The sequence below is a fragment of the Numenius arquata genome, chromosome 3 (assembly GCF_964106895.1).
Source record: "Numenius arquata chromosome 3, bNumArq3.hap1.1, whole genome shotgun sequence".
In the NCBI taxonomy this organism is placed as follows: domain Eukaryota; kingdom Metazoa; phylum Chordata; class Aves; order Charadriiformes; family Scolopacidae; genus Numenius; species Numenius arquata.
In genome coordinates, this window is record NC_133578.1 from 44633292 (window position 1) to 44656695 (window position 23404).

A 23404-nucleotide genomic window follows, 5' to 3' on the forward strand; every position below is an offset into this window, starting at 1 on the left:
TAAGACAAGGGCCGAAGGAGAGTCCCTCGGAGTTTCTGGATAAATTACGAGATGCAATGAGACGCTACACCCCCTTGGACCCTGGATCAGAGATAGGAATCCAGCAGTTAGTGTCTCTCTTTTTAGGGCAGTCTGCCAACGATATCCGGAGGAAGCTGCAAAAACTGAGAACAACCGACAGCAGGAATCTAGAGACTCTGTTAGATGAGGCACGGAGAGTGTTTAACAACCGGGAGGAGGAGGATAAGAAAAGGGACAGATGGGCACTGGTGGTAGCAATACATGGGAGGGGGGAAACGAAAGCAGGGAATTTTAGGAAACCATTAGAAAGAGATCAATGTGCATGGTGTAAGCAGAGAGGGCACTGGAAGAATGAGTGCCCAAAAAGACGAAAAGAAAAAATTCAGGCCCATTATAAAGAAGATTGACGGGGACCGGGGGAATCTACCCTAGCGGATCCACTGGTTACCCTAAGGCTAGGGAAAAAGCAACAAGAAATGGAATTTTTGGTGGATACAGGAGCAACGTATTCGGTTTTAAATCAAGCTCTGACCCCTCTTGATACTGATTTTATAACAGTAACAGGAGCCACTGGCCAGAGTGAAAAGGCATATTTTCTCAAACCTCTTAAGTTCAAATTGGGAAAACAATTGGGGATACACAAATTTTTATATCTGCCAAATTCGCCGAGACCCCTGTTAGGGTGAGATTTATTAGAGCAATTGGGAGCAGAAATTAAATTCAAAAAAGGGAAAAATGGAACTCCGGATAAGAGAAGATCAACTAATTGAAATACTAAGTTTGGCCCTAATAGGAACTCCCATTTCTACAGGAGTGCCTGAGGAGATTAAAGCCCAACTTTATCTGGGGGTATGGGCCTCGGGAGTGCCGGGGAGAGCAAAAAATGCTTCCCCAATAGTGATAAAGCCTCAACAAGGAGCACGACCGGTGAGAGTTAAACAGTATCCCCTTAGAATAGAGGACAGGGAGGGGATCCGACCAACTATAGATCGGTTTATTGAGTATGGGCCGCTGAAAGAATGTGAATCAGAGTATAACACTCCAATATTACCTGTTAAGAAGCCGGATGGTAGCTATCGCATAGTGCAGGACCTCAGAGCTATCAACAGAATTGTTGAGGCTTTACATCCGGTAGTAGCAAATCCATACACTCTTCTAACTAAACTGGTACCTGAATTGGCATGGTTTACCGTTCTGGACCTAAAGGATGCCTTTTTCTGCGTGCCTTTGAGCCCAGAGAGCCAGCTTTTATTTGCATTCGAATGGGAAAACCCAGAATCTGGGAGGAAAACACAGCTTACATGGACTGTGCTACCGCAGGGCTTCAAAAATAGCCCGACACTTTTTGGAAATCAGCTAGCTAAAGACTTGGAACAGTGGAAACACCCGCTTGGGTCAGGAGTGGTTTTGCAGTATGTGGACGATATATTACTCGCCACTGACACCAGAGAAACATGCATAAAATGGACTGTGAGCCTGTTAAATTTTCTTGGACTTAATGGCTATAAAGTTTCTTCACAGAAAGCACAGATAGCCCAGCAGCAAGTGACTTATCTGGGATATGAAATAACCGCAGGCCAACGGACACTAGGGAAGGAGAGGAAAGAGGCCATCTGCCAGACACCTCGACCACAGACGCCTAAGGAACTTCGAACCTTCCTAGGAATGACAGGATGGTGTCGTCTCTGGATATATAACTACGGACTTTTGGTAAAGCCTCTATACGAGTTATTAAAATCTGACTCAAAGAATATTATATGGAATAGGGAGGCAGACAAAGCCTTCCATCAATTAAAAAAGAGGTTAATGGAAGCACCTGCCCTGGGATTACCTGACACTACTAAACCTTTCTGGTTGTTTTCCTATGAAAAGCAAGGAATGGCCTTAGGAGTCCTAGCCCAGAATTTGGGACCCTATCGAAGGGCAGTGGCATACTTCTCCAAACAGCTTGACGAAGTAAGTAAAGGGTGGCCTAGCTGTCTCCGAGCGGTGGCAGCAGTGGTAATAAACATCCAAGAGGCCCGTAAGTTCACCCTAGGCCAGAAAATCACAGTTACGGTATCACATACAGTCTCAGCAGTACTGGAAGTAAAAGGGGGGCATTGGCTTTCACCTCAGAGGTTTCTTAAGTACCAGGCTATCCTGATAGAGCAAGATGATGTAGAAATAACAGTAACTAATATTGTCAACCCAGCCTCTTTCCTCAGCGGAACCGAAGGAGAATCAGTGACCCACGACTGCTTGGAAACAATCGAGGCTGTGTACTCCAGCCGACCAGACCTGAAAGAAGAACCATTAGAGGATGCAGAGGATTCCTGGTTCACCGACGGGAGCAGCTTCATTCAACAGGGGATACGCAAAGCTGGCTATGCGGTAACCACCACAGAGAAGGTAATAGAATCCAAGGCCCTGGCCCCCAATACATCAGCCCAAAAGGCTGAGATTATAGCACTAACCCGAGCCCTGGAATTGGCCAAAGGAAAATGGATAAATATCTGGACAGACTCTAAATATGCTTTTGGGGTAGTGCATGCTCACGGGGCGGTCTGGAGAGAAAGAGGACTCTTATCTACACAAGGGAAGCACATCAAACATGCTGAAGAAATTCTCAAACTCTTAGATGCAGTATTACTGCCTACCAAAGTGGCTATCATGCACTGCAAAGCCCACCGAAAAGGGAACACCGCTGTGGAACTGGGTGACGCACTGGCGGACCGAGAAGCCAAAAGGGCAGCGGAAATGGGTAATGCAGAAATACAATCCTTGGTCCCAGATGGTAAGATACAAATTGATGACGAACCTAAATATTCTAGGGATGATCACAAATTGATCAAAGACTTAAATGGGAAAATTGAAGGGAAATGGGCCAAAACCCCACAGGGAAAAATAATAGTGCCTTTTTCGTTATTATGGGCAATGGTCACGGCAGAACATAGAAAATCCCATTGGGGAACAGAGGCGCTTTACAGATACCTGAGTAGGCTAATATGTGCTCGAAATCTATACGCCGCTGTCAAACAAGTCACTCAGCAGTGTGAGGTATGTTTACAGAACAACCCTAAGACAGGCCCCAGAGTCCAATTTGGCCAGATAGGGAAGGGAAACTATCCGGGACAACAATGGCAAATTGATTTTTCAGAACTTCCAAGAAAAGGGGGGTTTCGATACCTATTGGTGTTAACTGATACCTTTTCAGGATGGCCAGAGGCATTTCCCTGTCGAACCAACAAAACAAGAGAAGTGGTCAAAGCATTATTGCATGAAATTATACCAAGGTTCGGGGTTCCCGCAGTAATTTCCTCGGACCGAGGATCTCATTTCACTGCAAGGGTTGTTTCGAAAGTAAGCAGATTATTGGGTATAGACTGGCAACTTCACACCCCATACAACCCACGATCGAGTGGTCAAGTAGAAAAGATGAATCGCTTGATCAAAACGCAAATTGTGAAACTAGGCCAGGAAGCTAACTTGGCCTGGCCTCAATCACTGCCATTAGCCCTTCTCAGGATAAGAACAAAACCCAGAACCAAAGAAGGTTTGAGCCCCTTTGAAATACTGTATGGGAGACCATATAGTGTACAAGACGGGACATCCACAGAGCTGGGGAATGAAATACTAACAGATTACCTGATAAATTTACAAAAACAGCTCTGAGAGGTAGAAAAACTGGTTCTGGGAACAAGAGCTCGTGGACTGGATGGACCAGTACACGAGATCGAACCTGGGGACTATGTATATGTTAAGTCTTTTACAGATTCACCACTGAAGCCAAAGTGGGAAGGTCCCTTCCAGGTACTGCTGACCACTCACACGGCCATAAAGATCAAGGAACAAGCCGCTTGGATCCATTGGACTCGCGTCAAGAGGGCTCCAGAACCCCAATGGACATCAACGCAGACTGGACCCCTGAAGCTTCGCCTCCAACGAAAAGATGGACATTAGTAGCATTGATAATCGTCAACATGCCGGGACTTTGTATTTCAGGGGGAGGGACATGGGATGTGAATACATATACACCAAGTCTGGAAACATTGGTAAATGCTACTAATCTGTCAGATTGTTGGGTATGTACTACCCTACCTAAAGGAGAAATGAAATTGCCTCTATATGGGGTGGCAGCAAGCAATTGGAACAATGCCAACGGAACCTGGCCTAAATTTTGGGCAAAAGGGGGGGATGAGTCGAATGGGTATTGTGAGTACGATGATAATATCTACCCCTTAGGACCCAGATTTGATCTACAACTGTTGAAAGAAGAGTTTGTGGTATTAATTAGCAATAACAATTGTGCATGGGAACACGGGGAATATAGACACAGCGGGCCGGTGAATAAGACAACAACTTGGGGATGGAGCAAGTACTGGATTAATAAAACAACTGTTGATGTGGGAAGTTGGGATCTAACAGGGACAAGGGTAACATATATTGACTTTTGCGACAAAACACAACTAGTTGCATATAAAAGTAGTGGTATTTCCGAAGGAGAAGGATATTCCTGGGAGTATGGATGGTACCAGGCGGGGAAATTTTTAGGTGCTAATTTGACGGCAACTATTGGACCCTGTAAGTTACCTAAAGGGTATTGGTGGTTGTGTGGAGATGGATATAGTAGAAAACAGCTGCCCGGAGGATGGAAGGGAACTTGCACGATAGGCTATCTAACTAGCCAGGATACGGTGTTTAATCAGTCTGAAATCCCCTCAGGAATGCTGAGAACACCTTGGAGGAGAATTCGGGGCGTGGAAAACCCTCTAGTGACGAGGGGAACAAGGTTCCACAGCTTTGTAAGATGGTTTATACCGTTCCTGGGCGTCAGTGAATTGGAAAAGGCAATTGTGAACATATCGGCCACTATAGAAGTGCTTGAGAAATCTACAATCGATGCTATACAAGCAGTTCAACAAGAAATCCAGTCGTTAGCAAATGTGGTGGGACAAAACAGAATGGCATTAGACTTATTAACCTGGAAAGAAGGAGGCTTATGTGCAGTGATTAATCAAAGCTGTTGTTCATCTGTAAACCAGAATGGGAGAGTAGAAAAAGACTTACAAAATCTCATAGCTAAAACTCAGATTTTGCATTTGACTGCGCAAGATGACACCACATTCGGGTTTTCTGATCGCTGCGAAAAGTTAACCTCGTGGTTACCTAACTTGGATTGGCTTAAGCGACTGTTTTTCCTTCTAATAGCAATACTTATGTTAGGAACTTTAGTGTGTGCATTAATTAGATGTCTTATGTGTTGTACCAGGGGGGTGAAAGACGAATACATTCAATGGAAGAAGCATCAGCTCCGTGAACGAGTGGAATCTGGGAAGTATTTTAGAAATCAGATGGGGAGAGAGAATGTGTTATAGGTGATTGTAAAAGATTTTACAAAGTTGAAAGAAAAGGGGGGACTTGATTCAGAAAACGAACGGGTACAGGTTGTTAGTGCGGATGTAATACAGCCTGGGAAAGAACAAAAGCTCGGAGCCCCAGCATTCCAAGATAAAGAAATGGCCTTGTGTATAAGATAGCGGGAGCAGCTGCATGCTAAGGAGGTGCTGAGGAGGAACCTAACTGTCTGGGAAAGGTGTCCATCTGGTCAGGACAGGGGAGGAGATTTTTGATAATGAGTTCTTAGAAATAATTAGAATAGTAACGCCTTTAATTATAATAACCTGCCCACCTTAATGAATATGTATGCTTTTCACCATAAATGGACGCTTGCTTCACAAACCGGTGTGCAAGTTTGGTGGAGAAATCCCCCTTGCACCCAGCGCTGCAATAAACATACCTGCTTTATAACTCTCTGCGAGTTGTAAGGTTTGTTTCCGCGCGTCAGTTTGGCACCCCAGATGGGACCCCCTCTGTCCGGCTGCGGGACCTGCTGAGGACGGGACTCCTCTGGGCGCCCCCGAGATTTCTCGGAAGGACTCCCCAACTCATCCAGATCACCGCGGGGACAGACAAGGACCATCTCCTGCGGACCAGGTATGTTCAGGGTTTCTCAGTGGGGGACCTGTAAGTCGTGAGGAGACGTCCTACGCGTGGTAAAGAGTGGGTGTACTCGCCCCGGGGTATGCTCAAGCTTGGGCTAATGGTGTGGGATCCCTGGGTTTTGGGTTTTGTGTTAGTGTGTGGAATTGTAATATTGTTGATTATTTGTTGTATTTGTCATAAGGTACCCCTACCGTGTTATTGTCTGTAATTGTTGTATGAGTGAACTGAGTGATTGAGACGTGGCACTGCTGCGGAGCGAGTGCAGAGTTCTCATCCACGGTTCCGTGTTCTCCGCGAGGAGAGCGGCCGGAGACGAACGAAGCGTATGACAGACTGTACAGAAGCATTGTGTGAATCTAATATTGAGAATATTAAGTGGCAGTGTCTTGGACATTCGGATAACGTTTGTGATCCTATTTTTGTCTTAAAGTGCTTTGCTTGTAATACGGAGGTTTGGGTAGGTCGGGAGGACGATTTTTGGTGTCCACAGTGTGGTAGCTGGACTGAGCGGGAAAAGATCGAGCGGGCGGGAGAGTTGAAACAAGTAATCTGTGGAGACATAGCCTACTCCTGGAGATAAAGGTAGCGGCAGCGGCAGCGGCGGGGGTAACACCTAAGTGACACACGGAGATCAGGATCGCCTCTGAACTAAGGGGGTAAGGAGGACATAAAATGGGCAATAATCAAGGGGGCGAGATACTGAAAAAGAGTCCCCTAGGGTGTATTTTAGCACACTGGAAGGAGATCGGGGGCTCACCAGGTGGCAGCGTGGACAAGAAAACCTTAATTAAATATTGTAATCAATGGTGGCCCCTTTACAAAGTAGATGATCAGGAGAAATGGCCCTTAACGGGACTCTTAATTACAATACTATACTACAATTAATGCTGTTCCTTAGAAGGGAAGGAAAGTGGGATGAAGTCATATATGCGGATATGTTTTTCACCCTTTGGAACCATCCAGAGTACCAACGGGACTGCGGGCTATTACCTCCACAAGACCCGATGGTACTAGCCTTAGAGAAAGAAAGAAGAGGAGAAATGAAAGGTGATGTAAAAAGATGTTGTTCAGCCTGTAGCATAGGGCAGAGATGCACAAAGCCTGAAAAGATTCAGGATCTTAAAGACGACGATTTTCTTGACACTTACTTACCACCGGTTAGAGCAATAGAAGACCGTTGGGAGGGGGTAAGGGTTCCTCAAGAAGATGGGGAAACGGAAGCTGATTCCAAAACTGAATCAAAAACCCCACCTGACAGCCCTGTATCGTCCCGTACTCGGAAAAGGACAGAGCAAGCAGTGATTCAAGCACCCTTAAGGGAAGCTGTGGGTCCGGACGGACTACCTGTAATGATAAAAGTCCCTTTTTCCTCATTTGATTTAGAAACCTGGAAAAGCGTGGCAAAGAACTATCGGAATGATCCCGTAGGGGTTACTAGACATTTTCAGTTTCTGGTAAAGCAGCATAACCCTGACTGGAGTGATATCCAGTTATTATTAGATCACCTAACAGAAACTGAGAAACAACTGGTTTTAAAAACTGCTCACAATATAGCCACGGAACAACTGAAAGATTCAGGAAGGGCCATTAAAGAACACTTCCCCTTGCAGAACCCTCACTGGAACCCAAACAGGAGCATTCACTCAGAGGCGCTAGAAACTTACAGAGATTGGATTATAACAGGGATGGAGAGGGCTATCCCGAAAGCCATTAACTGGTCAATGCTGTATGCTGTAAGACAAGGGCCGAAGGAGAGTCCCTCGGAGTTTCTGGATAAATTACGAGATGCAATGAGACGCTACACCCCCTTGGACCCTGGATCAGAGATAGGAATCCAGCAGTTAGTGTCTCTCTTTTTAGGGCAGTCTGCCAACGATATCCGGAGGAAGCTGCAAAAACTGAGAACAACCGACAGCAGGAATCTAGAGACTCTGTTAGATGAGGCACGGAGAGTGTTTAACAACCGGGAGGAGGAGGATAAGAAAAGGGACAGATGGGCACTGGTGGTAGCAATACATGGGAGGGGGGAAACGAAAGCAGGGAATTTTAGGAAACCATTAGAAAGAGATCAATGTGCATGGTGTAAGCAGAGAGGGCACTGGAAGAATGAGTGCCCAAAAAGACGAAAAGAAAAAATTCAGGCCCATTATAAAGAAGATTGACGGGGACCGGGGGAATCTACCCTAGCGGATCCACTGGTTACCCTAAGGCTAGGGAAAAAGCAACAAGAAATGGAATTTTTGGTGGATACAGGAGCAACGTATTCGGTTTTAAATCAAGCTCTGACCCCTCTTGATACTGATTTTATAACAGTAACAGGAGCCACTGGCCAGAGTGAAAAGGCATATTTTCTCAAACCTCTTAAGTTCAAATTGGGAAAACAATTGGGGATACACAAATTTTTATATCTGCCAAATTCGCCGAGACCCCTGTTAGGGTGAGATTTATTAGAGCAATTGGGAGCAGAAATTAAATTCAAAAAAGGGAAAAATGGAACTCCGGATAAGAGAAGATCAACTAATTGAAATACTAAGTTTGGCCCTAATAGGAACTCCCATTTCTACAGGAGTGCCTGAGGAGATTAAAGCCCAACTTTATCTGGGGGTATGGGCCTCGGGAGTGCCGGGGAGAGCAAAAAATGCTTCCCCAATAGTGATAAAGCCTCAACAAGGAGCACGACCGGTGAGAGTTAAACAGTATCCCCTTAGAATAGAGGACAGGGAGGGGATCCGACCAACTATAGATCGGTTTATTGAGTATGGGCCGCTGAAAGAATGTGAATCAGAGTATAACACTCCAATATTACCTGTTAAGAAGCCGGATGGTAGCTATCGCATAGTGCAGGACCTCAGAGCTATCAACAGAATTGTTGAGGCTTTACATCCGGTAGTAGCAAATCCATACACTCTTCTAACTAAACTGGTACCTGAATTGGCATGGTTTACCGTTCTGGACCTAAAGGATGCCTTTTTCTGCGTGCCTTTGAGCCCAGAGAGCCAGCTTTTATTTGCATTCGAATGGGAAAACCCAGAATCTGGGAGGAAAACACAGCTTACATGGACTGTGCTACCGCAGGGCTTCAAAAATAGCCCGACACTTTTTGGAAATCAGCTAGCTAAAGACTTGGAACAGTGGAAACACCCGCTTGGGTCAGGAGTGGTTTTGCAGTATGTGGACGATATATTACTCGCCACTGACACCAGAGAAACATGCATAAAATGGACTGTGAGCCTGTTAAATTTTCTTGGACTTAATGGCTATAAAGTTTCTTCACAGAAAGCACAGATAGCCCAGCAGCAAGTGACTTATCTGGGATATGAAATAACCGCAGGCCAACGGACACTAGGGAAGGAGAGGAAAGAGGCCATCTGCCAGACACCTCGACCACAGACGCCTAAGGAACTTCGAACCTTCCTAGGAATGACAGGATGGTGTCGTCTCTGGATATATAACTACGGACTTTTGGTAAAGCCTCTATACGAGTTATTAAAATCTGACTCAAAGAATATTATATGGAATAGGGAGGCAGACAAAGCCTTCCATCAATTAAAAAAGAGGTTAATGGAAGCACCTGCCCTGGGATTACCTGACACTACTAAACCTTTCTGGTTGTTTTCCTATGAAAAGCAAGGAATGGCCTTAGGAGTCCTAGCCCAGAATTTGGGACCCTATCGAAGGGCAGTGGCATACTTCTCCAAACAGCTTGACGAAGTAAGTAAAGGGTGGCCTAGCTGTCTCCGAGCGGTGGCAGCAGTGGTAATAAACATCCAAGAGGCCCGTAAGTTCACCCTAGGCCAGAAAATCACAGTTACGGTATCACATACAGTCTCAGCAGTACTGGAAGTAAAAGGGGGGCATTGGCTTTCACCTCAGAGGTTTCTTAAGTACCAGGCTATCCTGATAGAGCAAGATGATGTAGAAATAACAGTAACTAATATTGTCAACCCAGCCTCTTTCCTCAGCGGAACCGAAGGAGAATCAGTGACCCACGACTGCTTGGAAACAATCGAGGCTGTGTACTCCAGCCGACCAGACCTGAAAGAAGAACCATTAGAGGATGCAGAGGATTCCTGGTTCACCGACGGGAGCAGCTTCATTCAACAGGGGATACGCAAAGCTGGCTATGCGGTAACCACCACAGAGAAGGTAATAGAATCCAAGGCCCTGGCCCCCAATACATCAGCCCAAAAGGCTGAGATTATAGCACTAACCCGAGCCCTGGAATTGGCCAAAGGAAAATGGATAAATATCTGGACAGACTCTAAATATGCTTTTGGGGTAGTGCATGCTCACGGGGCGGTCTGGAGAGAAAGAGGACTCTTATCTACACAAGGGAAGCACATCAAACATGCTGAAGAAATTCTCAAACTCTTAGATGCAGTATTACTGCCTACCAAAGTGGCTATCATGCACTGCAAAGCCCACCGAAAAGGGAACACCGCTGTGGAACTGGGTGACGCACTGGCGGACCGAGAAGCCAAAAGGGCAGCGGAAATGGGTAATGCAGAAATACAATCCTTGGTCCCAGATGGTAAGATACAAATTGATGACGAACCTAAATATTCTAGGGATGATCACAAATTGATCAAAGACTTAAATGGGAAAATTGAAGGGAAATGGGCCAAAACCCCACAGGGAAAAATAATAGTGCCTTTTTCGTTATTATGGGCAATGGTCACGGCAGAACATAGAAAATCCCATTGGGGAACAGAGGCGCTTTACAGATACCTGAGTAGGCTAATATGTGCTCGAAATCTATACGCCGCTGTCAAACAAGTCACTCAGCAGTGTGAGGTATGTTTACAGAACAACCCTAAGACAGGCCCCAGAGTCCAATTTGGCCAGATAGGGAAGGGAAACTATCCGGGACAACAATGGCAAATTGATTTTTCAGAACTTCCAAGAAAAGGGGGGTTTCGATACCTATTGGTGTTAACTGATACCTTTTCAGGATGGCCAGAGGCATTTCCCTGTCGAACCAACAAAACAAGAGAAGTGGTCAAAGCATTATTGCATGAAATTATACCAAGGTTCGGGGTTCCCGCAGTAATTTCCTCGGACCGAGGATCTCATTTCACTGCAAGGGTTGTTTCGAAAGTAAGCAGATTATTGGGTATAGACTGGCAACTTCACACCCCATACAACCCACGATCGAGTGGTCAAGTAGAAAAGATGAATCGCTTGATCAAAACGCAAATTGTGAAACTAGGCCAGGAAGCTAACTTGGCCTGGCCTCAATCACTGCCATTAGCCCTTCTCAGGATAAGAACAAAACCCAGAACCAAAGAAGGTTTGAGCCCCTTTGAAATACTGTATGGGAGACCATATAGTGTACAAGACGGGACATCCACAGAGCTGGGGAATGAAATACTAACAGATTACCTGATAAATTTACAAAAACAGCTCTGAGAGGTAGAAAAACTGGTTCTGGGAACAAGAGCTCGTGGACTGGATGGACCAGTACACGAGATCGAACCTGGGGACTATGTATATGTTAAGTCTTTTACAGATTCACCACTGAAGCCAAAGTGGGAAGGTCCCTTCCAGGTACTGCTGACCACTCACACGGCCATAAAGATCAAGGAACAAGCCGCTTGGATCCATTGGACTCGCGTCAAGAGGGCTCCAGAACCCCAATGGACATCAACGCAGACTGGACCCCTGAAGCTTCGCCTCCAACGAAAAGATGGACATTAGTAGCATTGATAATCGTCAACATGCCGGGACTTTGTATTTCAGGGGGAGGGACATGGGATGTGAATACATATACACCAAGTCTGGAAACATTGGTAAATGCTACTAATCTGTCAGATTGTTGGGTATGTACTACCCTACCTAAAGGAGAAATGAAATTGCCTCTATATGGGGTGGCAGCAAGCAATTGGAACAATGCCAACGGAACCTGGCCTAAATTTTGGGCAAAAGGGGGGGATGAGTCGAATGGGTATTGTGAGTACGATGATAATATCTACCCCTTAGGACCCAGATTTGATCTACAACTGTTGAAAGAAGAGTTTGTGGTATTAATTAGCAATAACAATTGTGCATGGGAACACGGGGAATATAGACACAGCGGGCCGGTGAATAAGACAACAACTTGGGGATGGAGCAAGTACTGGATTAATAAAACAACTGTTGATGTGGGAAGTTGGGATCTAACAGGGACAAGGGTAACATATATTGACTTTTGCGACAAAACACAACTAGTTGCATATAAAAGTAGTGGTATTTCCGAAGGAGAAGGATATTCCTGGGAGTATGGATGGTACCAGGCGGGGAAATTTTTAGGTGCTAATTTGACGGCAACTATTGGACCCTGTAAGTTACCTAAAGGGTATTGGTGGTTGTGTGGAGATGGATATAGTAGAAAACAGCTGCCCGGAGGATGGAAGGGAACTTGCACGATAGGCTATCTAACTAGCCAGGATACGGTGTTTAATCAGTCTGAAATCCCCTCAGGAATGCTGAGAACACCTTGGAGGAGAATTCGGGGCGTGGAAAACCCTCTAGTGACGAGGGGAACAAGGTTCCACAGCTTTGTAAGATGGTTTATACCGTTCCTGGGCGTCAGTGAATTGGAAAAGGCAATTGTGAACATATCGGCCACTATAGAAGTGCTTGAGAAATCTACAATCGATGCTATACAAGCAGTTCAACAAGAAATCCAGTCGTTAGCAAATGTGGTGGGACAAAACAGAATGGCATTAGACTTATTAACCTGGAAAGAAGGAGGCTTATGTGCAGTGATTAATCAAAGCTGTTGTTCATCTGTAAACCAGAATGGGAGAGTAGAAAAAGACTTACAAAATCTCATAGCTAAAACTCAGATTTTGCATTTGACTGCGCAAGATGACACCACATTCGGGTTTTCTGATCGCTGCGAAAAGTTAACCTCGTGGTTACCTAACTTGGATTGGCTTAAGCGACTGTTTTTCCTTCTAATAGCAATACTTATGTTAGGAACTTTAGTGTGTGCATTAATTAGATGTCTTATGTGTTGTACCAGGGGGGTGAAAGACGAATACATTCAATGGAAGAAGCATCAGCTCCGTGAACGAGTGGAATCTGGAAGTATTTTAGAAATCAGATGGGGAGAGAGAATGTGTTATAGGTGATTGTAAAAGATTTTACAAAGTTGAAAGAAAAGGGGGGACTTGATTCAGAAAACGAACGGGTACAGGTTGTTAGTGCGGATGTAATACAGCCTGGGAAAGAACAAAAGCTCGGAGCCCCAGCATTCCAAGATAAAGAAATGGCCTTGTGTATAAGATAGCGGGAGCAGCTGCATGCTAAGGAGGTGCTGAGGAGGAACCTAACTGTCTGGGAAAGGTGTCCATCTGGTCAGGACAGGGGAGGAGATTTTTGATAATGAGTTCTTAGAAATAATTAGAATAGTAACGCCTTTAATTATAATAACCTGCCCACCTTAATGAATATGTATGCTTTTCACCATAAATGGACGCTTGCTTCACAAACCGGTGTGCAAGTTTGGTGGAGAAATCCCCCTTGCACCCAGCGCTGCAATAAACATACCTGCTTTATAACTCTCTGCGAGTTGTAAGGTTTGTTTCCGCGCGTCAGTTTGGCACCCCAGATGGGACCCCCTCTGTCCGGCTGCGGGACCTGCTGAGGACGGGACTCCTCTGGGCGCCCCCGAGATTTCTCGGAAGGACTCCCCAACTCATCCAGATCACCGCGGGGACAGACAAGGACCATCTCCTGCGGACCAGGTATGTTCAGGGTTTCTCAGTGGGGGACCTGTAAGTCGTGAGGAGACGTCCTACGCGTGGTAAAGAGTGGGTGTACTCGCCCCGGGGTATGCTCAAGCTTGGGCTAATGGTGTGGGATCCCTGGGTTTTGGGTTTTGTGTTAGTGTGTGGAATTGTAATATTGTTGATTATTTGTTGTATTTGTCATAAGGTACCCCTACCGTGTTATTGTCTGTAATTGTTGTATGAGTGAACTGAGTGATTGAGACGTGGCACTGCTGCGGAGCGAGTGCAGAGTTCTCATCCACGGTTCCGTGTTCTCCGCGAGGAGAGCGGCCGGAGACGAACGAAGCGTATGACAGACTGTACAGAAGCATTGTGTGAATCTAATATTGAGAATATTAAGTGGCAGTGTCTTGGACATTCGGATAACGTTTGTGATCCTATTTTTGTCTTAAAGTGCTTTGCTTGTAATACGGAGGTTTGGGTAGGTCGGGAGGACGATTTTTGGTGTCCACAGTGTGGTAGCTGGACTGAGCGGGAAAAGATCGAGCGGGCGGGAGAGTTGAAACAAGTAATCTGTGGAGACATAGCCTACTCCTGGAGATAAAGGTAGCGGCAGCGGCAGCGGCGGGGGTAACACCTAAGTGACACACGGAGATCAGGATCGCCTCTGAACTAAGGGGGTAAGGAGGACATAAAATGGGCAATAATCAAGGGGGCGAGATACTGAAAAAGAGTCCCCTAGGGTGTATTTTAGCACACTGGAAGGAGATCGGGGGCTCACCAGGTGGCAGCGTGGACAAGAAAACCTTAATTAAATATTGTAATCAATGGTGGCCCCTTTACAAAGTAGATGATCAGGAGAAATGGCCCTTAACGGGACTCTTAATTACAATACTATACTACAATTAATGCTGTTCCTTAGAAGGGAAGGAAAGTGGGATGAAGTCATATATGCGGATATGTTTTTCACCCTTTGGAACCATCCAGAGTACCAACGGGACTGCGGGCTATTACCTCCACAAGACCCGATGGTACTAGCCTTAGAGAAAGAAAGAAGAGGAGAAATGAAAGGTGATGTAAAAAGATGTTGTTCAGCCTGTAGCATAGGGCAGAGATGCACAAAGCCTGAAAAGATTCAGGATCTTAAAGACGACGATTTTCTTGACACTTACTTACCACCGGTTAGAGCAATAGAAGACCGTTGGGAGGGGGTAAGGGTTCCTCAAGAAGATGGGGAAACGGAAGCTGATTCCAAAACTGAATCAAAAACCCCACCTGACAGCCCTGTATCGTCCCGTACTCGGAAAAGGACAGAGCAAGCAGTGATTCAAGCACCCTTAAGGGAAGCTGTGGGTCCGGACGGACTACCTGTAATGATAAAAGTCCCTTTTTCCTCATTTGATTTAGAAACCTGGAAAAGCGTGGCAAAGAACTATCGGAATGATCCCGTAGGGGTTACTAGACATTTTCAGTTTCTGGTAAAGCAGCATAACCCTGACTGGAGTGATATCCAGTTATTATTAGATCACCTAACAGAAACTGAGAAACAACTGGTTTTAAAAACTGCTCACAATATAGCCACGGAACAACTGAAAGATTCAGGAAGGGCCATTAAAGAACACTTCCCCTTGCAGAACCCTCACTGGAACCCAAACAGGAGCATTCACTCAGAGGCGCTAGAAACTTACAGAGATTGGATTATAACAGGGATGGAGAGGGCTATCCCGAAAGCCATTAACTGGTCAATGCTGTATGCTGTAAGACAAGGGCCGAAGGAGAGTCCCTCGGAGTTTCTGGATAAATTACGAGATGCAATGAGACGCTACACCCCCTTGGACCCTGGATCAGAGATAGGAATCCAGCAGTTAGTGTCTCTCTTTTTAGGGCAGTCTGCCAACGATATCCGGAGGAAGCTGCAAAAACTGAGAACAACCGACAGCAGGAATCTAGAGACTCTGTTAGATGAGGCACGGAGAGTGTTTAACAACCGGGAGGAGGAGGATAAGAAAAGGGACAGATGGGCACTGGTGGTAGCAATACATGGGAGGGGGGAAACGAAAGCAGGGAATTTTAGGAAACCATTAGAAAGAGATCAATGTGCATGGTGTAAGCAGAGAGGGCACTGGAAGAATGAGTGCCCAAAAAGACGAAAAGAAAAAATTCAGGCCCATTATAAAGAAGATTGACGGGGACCGGGGGAATCTACCCTAGCGGATCCACTGGTTACCCTAAGGCTAGGGAAAAAGCAACAAGAAATGGAATTTTTGGTGGATACAGGAGCAACGTATTCGGTTTTAAATCAAGCTCTGACCCCTCTTGATACTGATTTTATAACAGTAACAGGAGCCACTGGCCAGAGTGAAAAGGCATATTTTCTCAAACCTCTTAAGTTCAAATTGGGAAAACAATTGGGGATACACAAATTTTTATATCTGCCAAATTCGCCGAGACCCCTGTTAGGGTGAGATTTATTAGAGCAATTGGGAGCAGAAATTAAATTCAAAAAAGGGAAAAATGGAACTCCGGATAAGAGAAGATCAACTAATTGAAATACTAAGTTTGGCCCTAATAGGAACTCCCATTTCTACAGGAGTGCCTGAGGAGATTAAAGCCCAACTTTATCTGGGGGTATGGGCCTCGGGAGTGCCGGGGAGAGCAAAAAATGCTTCCCCAATAGTGATAAAGCCTCAACAAGGAGCACGACCGGTGAGAGTTAAACAGTATCCCCTTAGAATAGAGGACAGGGAGGGGATCCGACCAACTATAGATCGGTTTATTGAGTATGGGCCGCTGAAAGAATGTGAATCAGAGTATAACACTCCAATATTACCTGTTAAGAAGCCGGATGGTAGCTATCGCATAGTGCAGGACCTCAGAGCTATCAACAGAATTGTTGAGGCTTTACATCCGGTAGTAGCAAATCCATACACTCTTCTAACTAAACTGGTACCTGAATTGGCATGGTTTACCGTTCTGGACCTAAAGGATGCCTTTTTCTGCGTGCCTTTGAGCCCAGAGAGCCAGCTTTTATTTGCATTCGAATGGGAAAACCCAGAATCTGGGAGGAAAACACAGCTTACATGGACTGTGCTACCGCAGGGCTTCAAAAATAGCCCGACACTTTTTGGAAATCAGCTAGCTAAAGACTTGGAACAGTGGAAACACCCGCTTGGGTCAGGAGTGGTTTTGCAGTATGTGGACGATATATTACTCGCCACTGACACCAGAGAAACATGCATAAAATGGACTGTGAGCCTGTTAAATTTTCTTGGACTTAATGGCTATAAAGTTTCTTCACAGAAAGCACAGATAGCCCAGCAGCAAGTGACTTATCTGGGATATGAAATAACCGCAGGCCAACGGACACTAGGGAAGGAGAGGAAAGAGGCCATCTGCCAGACACCTCGACCACAGACGCCTAAGGAACTTCGAACCTTCCTAGGAATGACAGGATGGTGTCGTCTCTGGATATATAACTACGGACTTTTGGTAAAGCCTCTATACGAGTTATTAAAATCTGACTCAAAGAATATTATATGGAATAGGGAGGCAGACAAAGCCTTCCATCAATTAAAAAAGAGGTTAATGGAAGCACCTGCCCTGGGATTACCTGACACTACTAAACCTTTCTGGTTGTTTTCCTATGAAAAGCAAGGAATGGCCTTAGGAGTCCTAGCCCAGAATTTGGGACCCTATCGAAGGGCAGTGGCATACTTCTCCAAACAGCTTGACGAAGTAAGTAAAGGGTGGCCTAGCTGTCTCCGAGCGGTGGCAGCAGTGGTAATAAACATCCAAGAGGCCCGTAAGTTCACCCTAGGCCAGAAAATCACAGTTACGGTATCACATACAGTCTCAGCAGTACTGGAAGTAAAAGGGGGGCATTGGCTTTCACCTCAGAGGTTTCTTAAGTACCAGGCTATCCTGATAGAGCAAGATGATGTAGAAATAACAGTAACTAATATTGTCAACCCAGCCTCTTTCCTCAGCGGAACCGAAGGAGAATCAGTGACCCACGACTGCTTGGAAACAATCGAGGCTGTGTACTCCAGCCGACCAGACCTGAAAGAAGAACCATTAGAGGATGCAGAGGATTCCTGGTTCACCGACGGGAGCAGCTTCATTCAACAGGGGATACGCAAAGCTGGCTATGCGGTAACCACCACAGAGAAGGTAATAGAATCCAAGGCCCTGGCCCCCAATACATCAGCCCAAAAGGCTGAGATTATAGCACTAACCCGAGCCCTGGAATTGGCCAAAGGAAAATGGATAAATATCTGGACAGACTCTAAATATGCTTTTGGGGTAGTGCATGCTCACGGGGCGGTCTGGAGAGAAAGAGGACTCTTATCTACACAAGGGAAGCACATCAAACATGCTGAAGAAATTCTCAAACTCTTAGATGCAGTATTACTGCCTACCAAAGTGGCTATCATGCACTGCAAAGCCCACCGAAAAGGGAACACCGCTGTGGAACTGGGTGACGCACTGGCGGACCGAGAAGCCAAAAGGGCAGCGGAAATGGGTAATGCAGAAATACAATCCTTGGTCCCAGATGGTAAGATACAAATTGATGACGAACCTAAATATTCTAGGGATGATCACAAATTGATCAAAGACTTAAATGGGAAAATTGAAGGGAAATGGGCCAAAACCCCACAGGGAAAAATAATAGTGCCTTTTTCGTTATTATGGGCAATGGTCACGGCAGAACATAGAAAATCCCATTGGGGAACAGAGGCGCTTTACAGATACCTGAGTAGGCTAATATGTGCTCGAAATCTATACGCCGCTGTCAAACAAGTCACTCAGCAGTGTGAGGTATGTTTACAGAACAACCCTAAGACAGGCCCCAGAGTCCAATTTGGCCAGATAGGGAAGGGAAACTATCCGGGACAACAATGGCAAATTGATTTTTCAGAACTTCCAAGAAAAGGGGGGTTTCGATACCTATTGGTGTTAACTGATACCTTTTCAGGATGGCCAGAGGCATTTCCCTGTCGAACCAACAAAACAAGAGAAGTGGTCAAAGCATTATTGCATGAAATTATACCAAGGTTCGGGGTTCCCGCAGTAATTTCCTCGGACCGAGGATCTCATTTCACTGCAAGGGTTGTTTCGAAAGTAAGCAGATTATTGGGTATAGACTGGCAACTTCACACCCCATACAACCCACGATCGAGTGGTCAAGTAGAAAAGATGAATCGCTTGATCAAAACGCAAATTGTGAAACTAGGCCAGGAAGCTAACTTGGCCTGGCCTCAATCACTGCCATTAGCCCTTCTCAGGATAAGAACAAAACCCAGAACCAAAGAAGGTTTGAGCCCCTTTGAAATACTGTATGGGAGACCATATAGTGTACAAGACGGGACATCCACAGAGCTGGGGAATGAAATACTAACAGATTACCTGATAAATTTACAAAAACAGCTCTGAGAGGTAGAAAAACTGGTTCTGGGAACAAGAGCTCGTGGACTGGATGGACCAGTACACGAGATCGAACCTGGGGACTATGTATATGTTAAGTCTTTTACAGATTCACCACTGAAGCCAAAGTGGGAAGGTCCCTTCCAGGTACTGCTGACCACTCACACGGCCATAAAGATCAAGGAACAAGCCGCTTGGATCCATTGGACTCGCGTCAAGAGGGCTCCAGAACCCCAATGGACATCAACGCAGACTGGACCCCTGAAGCTTCGCCTCCAACGAAAAGATGGACATTAGTAGCATTGATAATCGTCAACATGCCGGGACTTTGTATTTCAGGGGGAGGGACATGGGATGTGAATACATATACACCAAGTCTGGAAACATTGGTAAATGCTACTAATCTGTCAGATTGTTGGGTATGTACTACCCTACCTAAAGGAGAAATGAAATTGCCTCTATATGGGGTGGCAGCAAGCAATTGGAACAATGCCAACGGAACCTGGCCTAAATTTTGGGCAAAAGGGGGGGATGAGTCGAATGGGTATTGTGAGTACGATGATAATATCTACCCCTTAGGACCCAGATTTGATCTACAACTGTTGAAAGAAGAGTTTGTGGTATTAATTAGCAATAACAATTGTGCATGGGAACACGGGGAATATAGACACAGCGGGCCGGTGAATAAGACAACAACTTGGGGATGGAGCAAGTACTGGATTAATAAAACAACTGTTGATGTGGGAAGTTGGGATCTAACAGGGACAAGGGTAACATATATTGACTTTTGCGACAAAACACAACTAGTTGCATATAAAAGTAGTGGTATTTCCGAAGGAGAAGGATATTCCTGGGAGTATGGATGGTACCAGGCGGGGAAATTTTTAGGTGCTAATTTGACGGCAACTATTGGACCCTGTAAGTTACCTAAAGGGTATTGGTGGTTGTGTGGAGATGGATATAGTAGAAAACAGCTGCCCGGAGGATGGAAGGGAACTTGCACGATAGGCTATCTAACTAGCCAGGATACGGTGTTTAATCAGTCTGAAATCCCCTCAGGAATGCTGAGAACACCTTGGAGGAGAATTCGGGGCGTGGAAAACCCTCTAGTGACGAGGGGAACAAGGTTCCACAGCTTTGTAAGATGGTTTATACCGTTCCTGGGCGTCAGTGAATTGGAAAAGGCAATTGTGAACATATCGGCCACTATAGAAGTGCTTGAGAAATCTACAATCGATGCTATACAAGCAGTTCAACAAGAAATCCAGTCGTTAGCAAATGTGGTGGGACAAAACAGAATGGCATTAGACTTATTAACCTGGAAAGAAGGAGGCTTATGTGCAGTGATTAATCAAAGCTGTTGTTCATCTGTAAACCAGAATGGGAGAGTAGAAAAAGACTTACAAAATCTCATAGCTAAAACTCAGATTTTGCATTTGACTGCGCAAGATGACACCACATTCGGGTTTTCTGATCGCTGCGAAAAGTTAACCTCGTGGTTACCTAACTTGGATTGGCTTAAGCGACTGTTTTTCCTTCTAATAGCAATACTTATGTTAGGAACTTTAGTGTGTGCATTAATTAGATGTCTTATGTGTTGTACCAGGGGGGTGAAAGACGAATACATTCAATGGAAGAAGCATCAGCTCCGTGAACGAGTGGAATCTGGGAAGTATTTTAGAAATCAGATGGGGAGAGAGAATGTGTTATAGGTGATTGTAAAAGATTTTACAAAGTTGAAAGAAAAGGGGGGACTTGATTCAGAAAACGAACGGGTACAGGTTGTTAGTGCGGATGTAATACAGCCTGGGAAAGAACAAAAGCTCGGAGCCCCAGCATTCCAAGATAAAGAAATGGCCTTGTGTATAAGATAGCGGGAGCAGCTGCATGCTAAGGAGGTGCTGAGGAGGAACCTAACTGTCTGGGAAAGGTGTCCATCTGGTCAGGACAGGGGAGGAGATTTTTGATAATGAGTTCTTAGAAATAATTAGAATAGTAACGCCTTTAATTATAATAACCTGCCCACCTTAATGAATATGTATGCTTTTCACCATAAATGGACGCTTGCTTCACAAACCGGTGTGCAAGTTTGGCGGAGAAATCCCCCTTGCACCCAGCGCTGCAATAAACATACCTGCTTTATAACTCTCTGCGAGTTGTAAGGTTTGTTTCCGCGCGTCAGTTTGGCACCCCAGATGGGACCCCCTCTGTCCGGCTGCGGGACCTGCTGAGGACGGGACTCCTCTGGGCGCCCCCGAGATTTCTCGGAAGGACTCCCCAACTCATCCAGATCACCGCGGGGACAGACAAGGACCATCTCCTGCGGACCAGGTATGTTCAGGGTTTCTCAGTGGGGGACCTGTAAGTCGTGAGGAGACGTCCTACGCGTGGTAAAGAGTGGGTGTACTCGCCCCGGGGTATGCTCAAGCTTGGGCTAATGGTGTGGGATCCCTGGGTTTTGGGTTTTGTGTTAGTGTGTGGAATTGTAATATTGTTGATTATTTGTTGTATTTGTCATAAGGTACCCCTACCGTGTTATTGTCTGTAATTGTTGTATGAGTGAACTGAGTGATTGAGACGTGGCACTGCTGCGGAGCGAGTGCAGAGTTCTCATCCACGGTTCCGTGTTCTCCGCGAGGAGAGCGGCCGGAGACGAACGAAGCGTATGACAGACTGTACAGAAGCATTGTGTGAATCTAATATTGAGAATATTAAGTGGCAGTGTCTTGGACATTCGGATAACGTTTGTGATCCTATTTTTGTCTTAAAGTGCTTTGCTTGTAATACGGAGGTTTGGGTAGGTCGGGAGGACGATTTTTGGTGTCCACAGTGTGGTAGCTGGACTGAGCGGGAAAAGATCGAGCGGGCGGGAGAGTTGAAACAAGTAATCTGTGGAGACATAGCCTACTCCTGGAGATAAAGGTAGCGGCAGCGGCAGCGGCGGGGGTAACACCTAAGTGACACACGGAGATCAGGATCGCCTCTGAACTAAGGGGGTAAGGAGGACATAAAATGGGCAATAATCAAGGGGGCGAGATACTGAAAAAGAGTCCCCTAGGGTGTATTTTAGCACACTGGAAGGAGATCGGGGGCTCACCAGGTGGCAGCGTGGACAAGAAAACCTTAATTAAATATTGTAATCAATGGTGGCCCCTTTACAAAGTAGATGATCAGGAGAAATGGCCCTTAACGGGACTCTTAATTACAATACTATACTACAATTAATGCTGTTCCTTAGAAGGGAAGGAAAGTGGGATGAAGTCATATATGCGGATATGTTTTTCACCCTTTGGAACCATCCAGAGTACCAACGGGACTGCGGGCTATTACCTCCACAAGACCCGATGGTACTAGCCTTAGAGAAAGAAAGAAGAGGAGAAATGAAAGGTGATGTAAAAAGATGTTGTTCAGCCTGTAGCATAGGGCAGAGATGCACAAAGCCTGAAAAGATTCAGGATCTTAAAGACGACGATTTTCTTGACACTTACTTACCACCGGTTAGAGCAATAGAAGACCGTTGGGAGGGGGTAAGGGTTCCTCAAGAAGATGGGGAAACGGAAGCTGATTCCAAAACTGAATCAAAAACCCCACCTGACAGCCCTGTATCGTCCCGTACTCGGAAAAGGACAGAGCAAGCAGTGATTCAAGCACCCTTAAGGGAAGCTGTGGGTCCGGACGGACTACCTGTAATGATAAAAGTCCCTTTTTCCTCATTTGATTTAGAAACCTGGAAAAGCGTGGCAAAGAACTATCGGAATGATCCCGTAGGGGTTACTAGACATTTTCAGTTTCTGGTAAAGCAGCATAACCCTGACTGGAGTGATATCCAGTTATTATTAGATCACCTAACAGAAACTGAGAAACAACTGGTTTTAAAAACTGCTCACAATATAGCCACGGAACAACTGAAAGATTCAGGAAGGGCCATTAAAGAACACTTCCCCTTGCAGAACCCTCACTGGAACCCAAACAGGAGCATTCACTCAGAGGCGCTAGAAACTTACAGAGATTGGATTATAACAGGGATGGAGAGGGCTATCCCGAAAGCCATTAACTGGTCAATGCTGTATGCTGTAAGACAAGGGCCGAAGGAGAGTCCCTCGGAGTTTCTGGATAAATTACGAGATGCAATGAGACGCTACACCCCCTTGGACCCTGGATCAGAGATAGGAATCCAGCAGTTAGTGTCTCTCTTTTTAGGGCAGTCTGCCAACGATATCCGGAGGAAGCTGCAAAAACTGAGAACAACCGACAGCAGG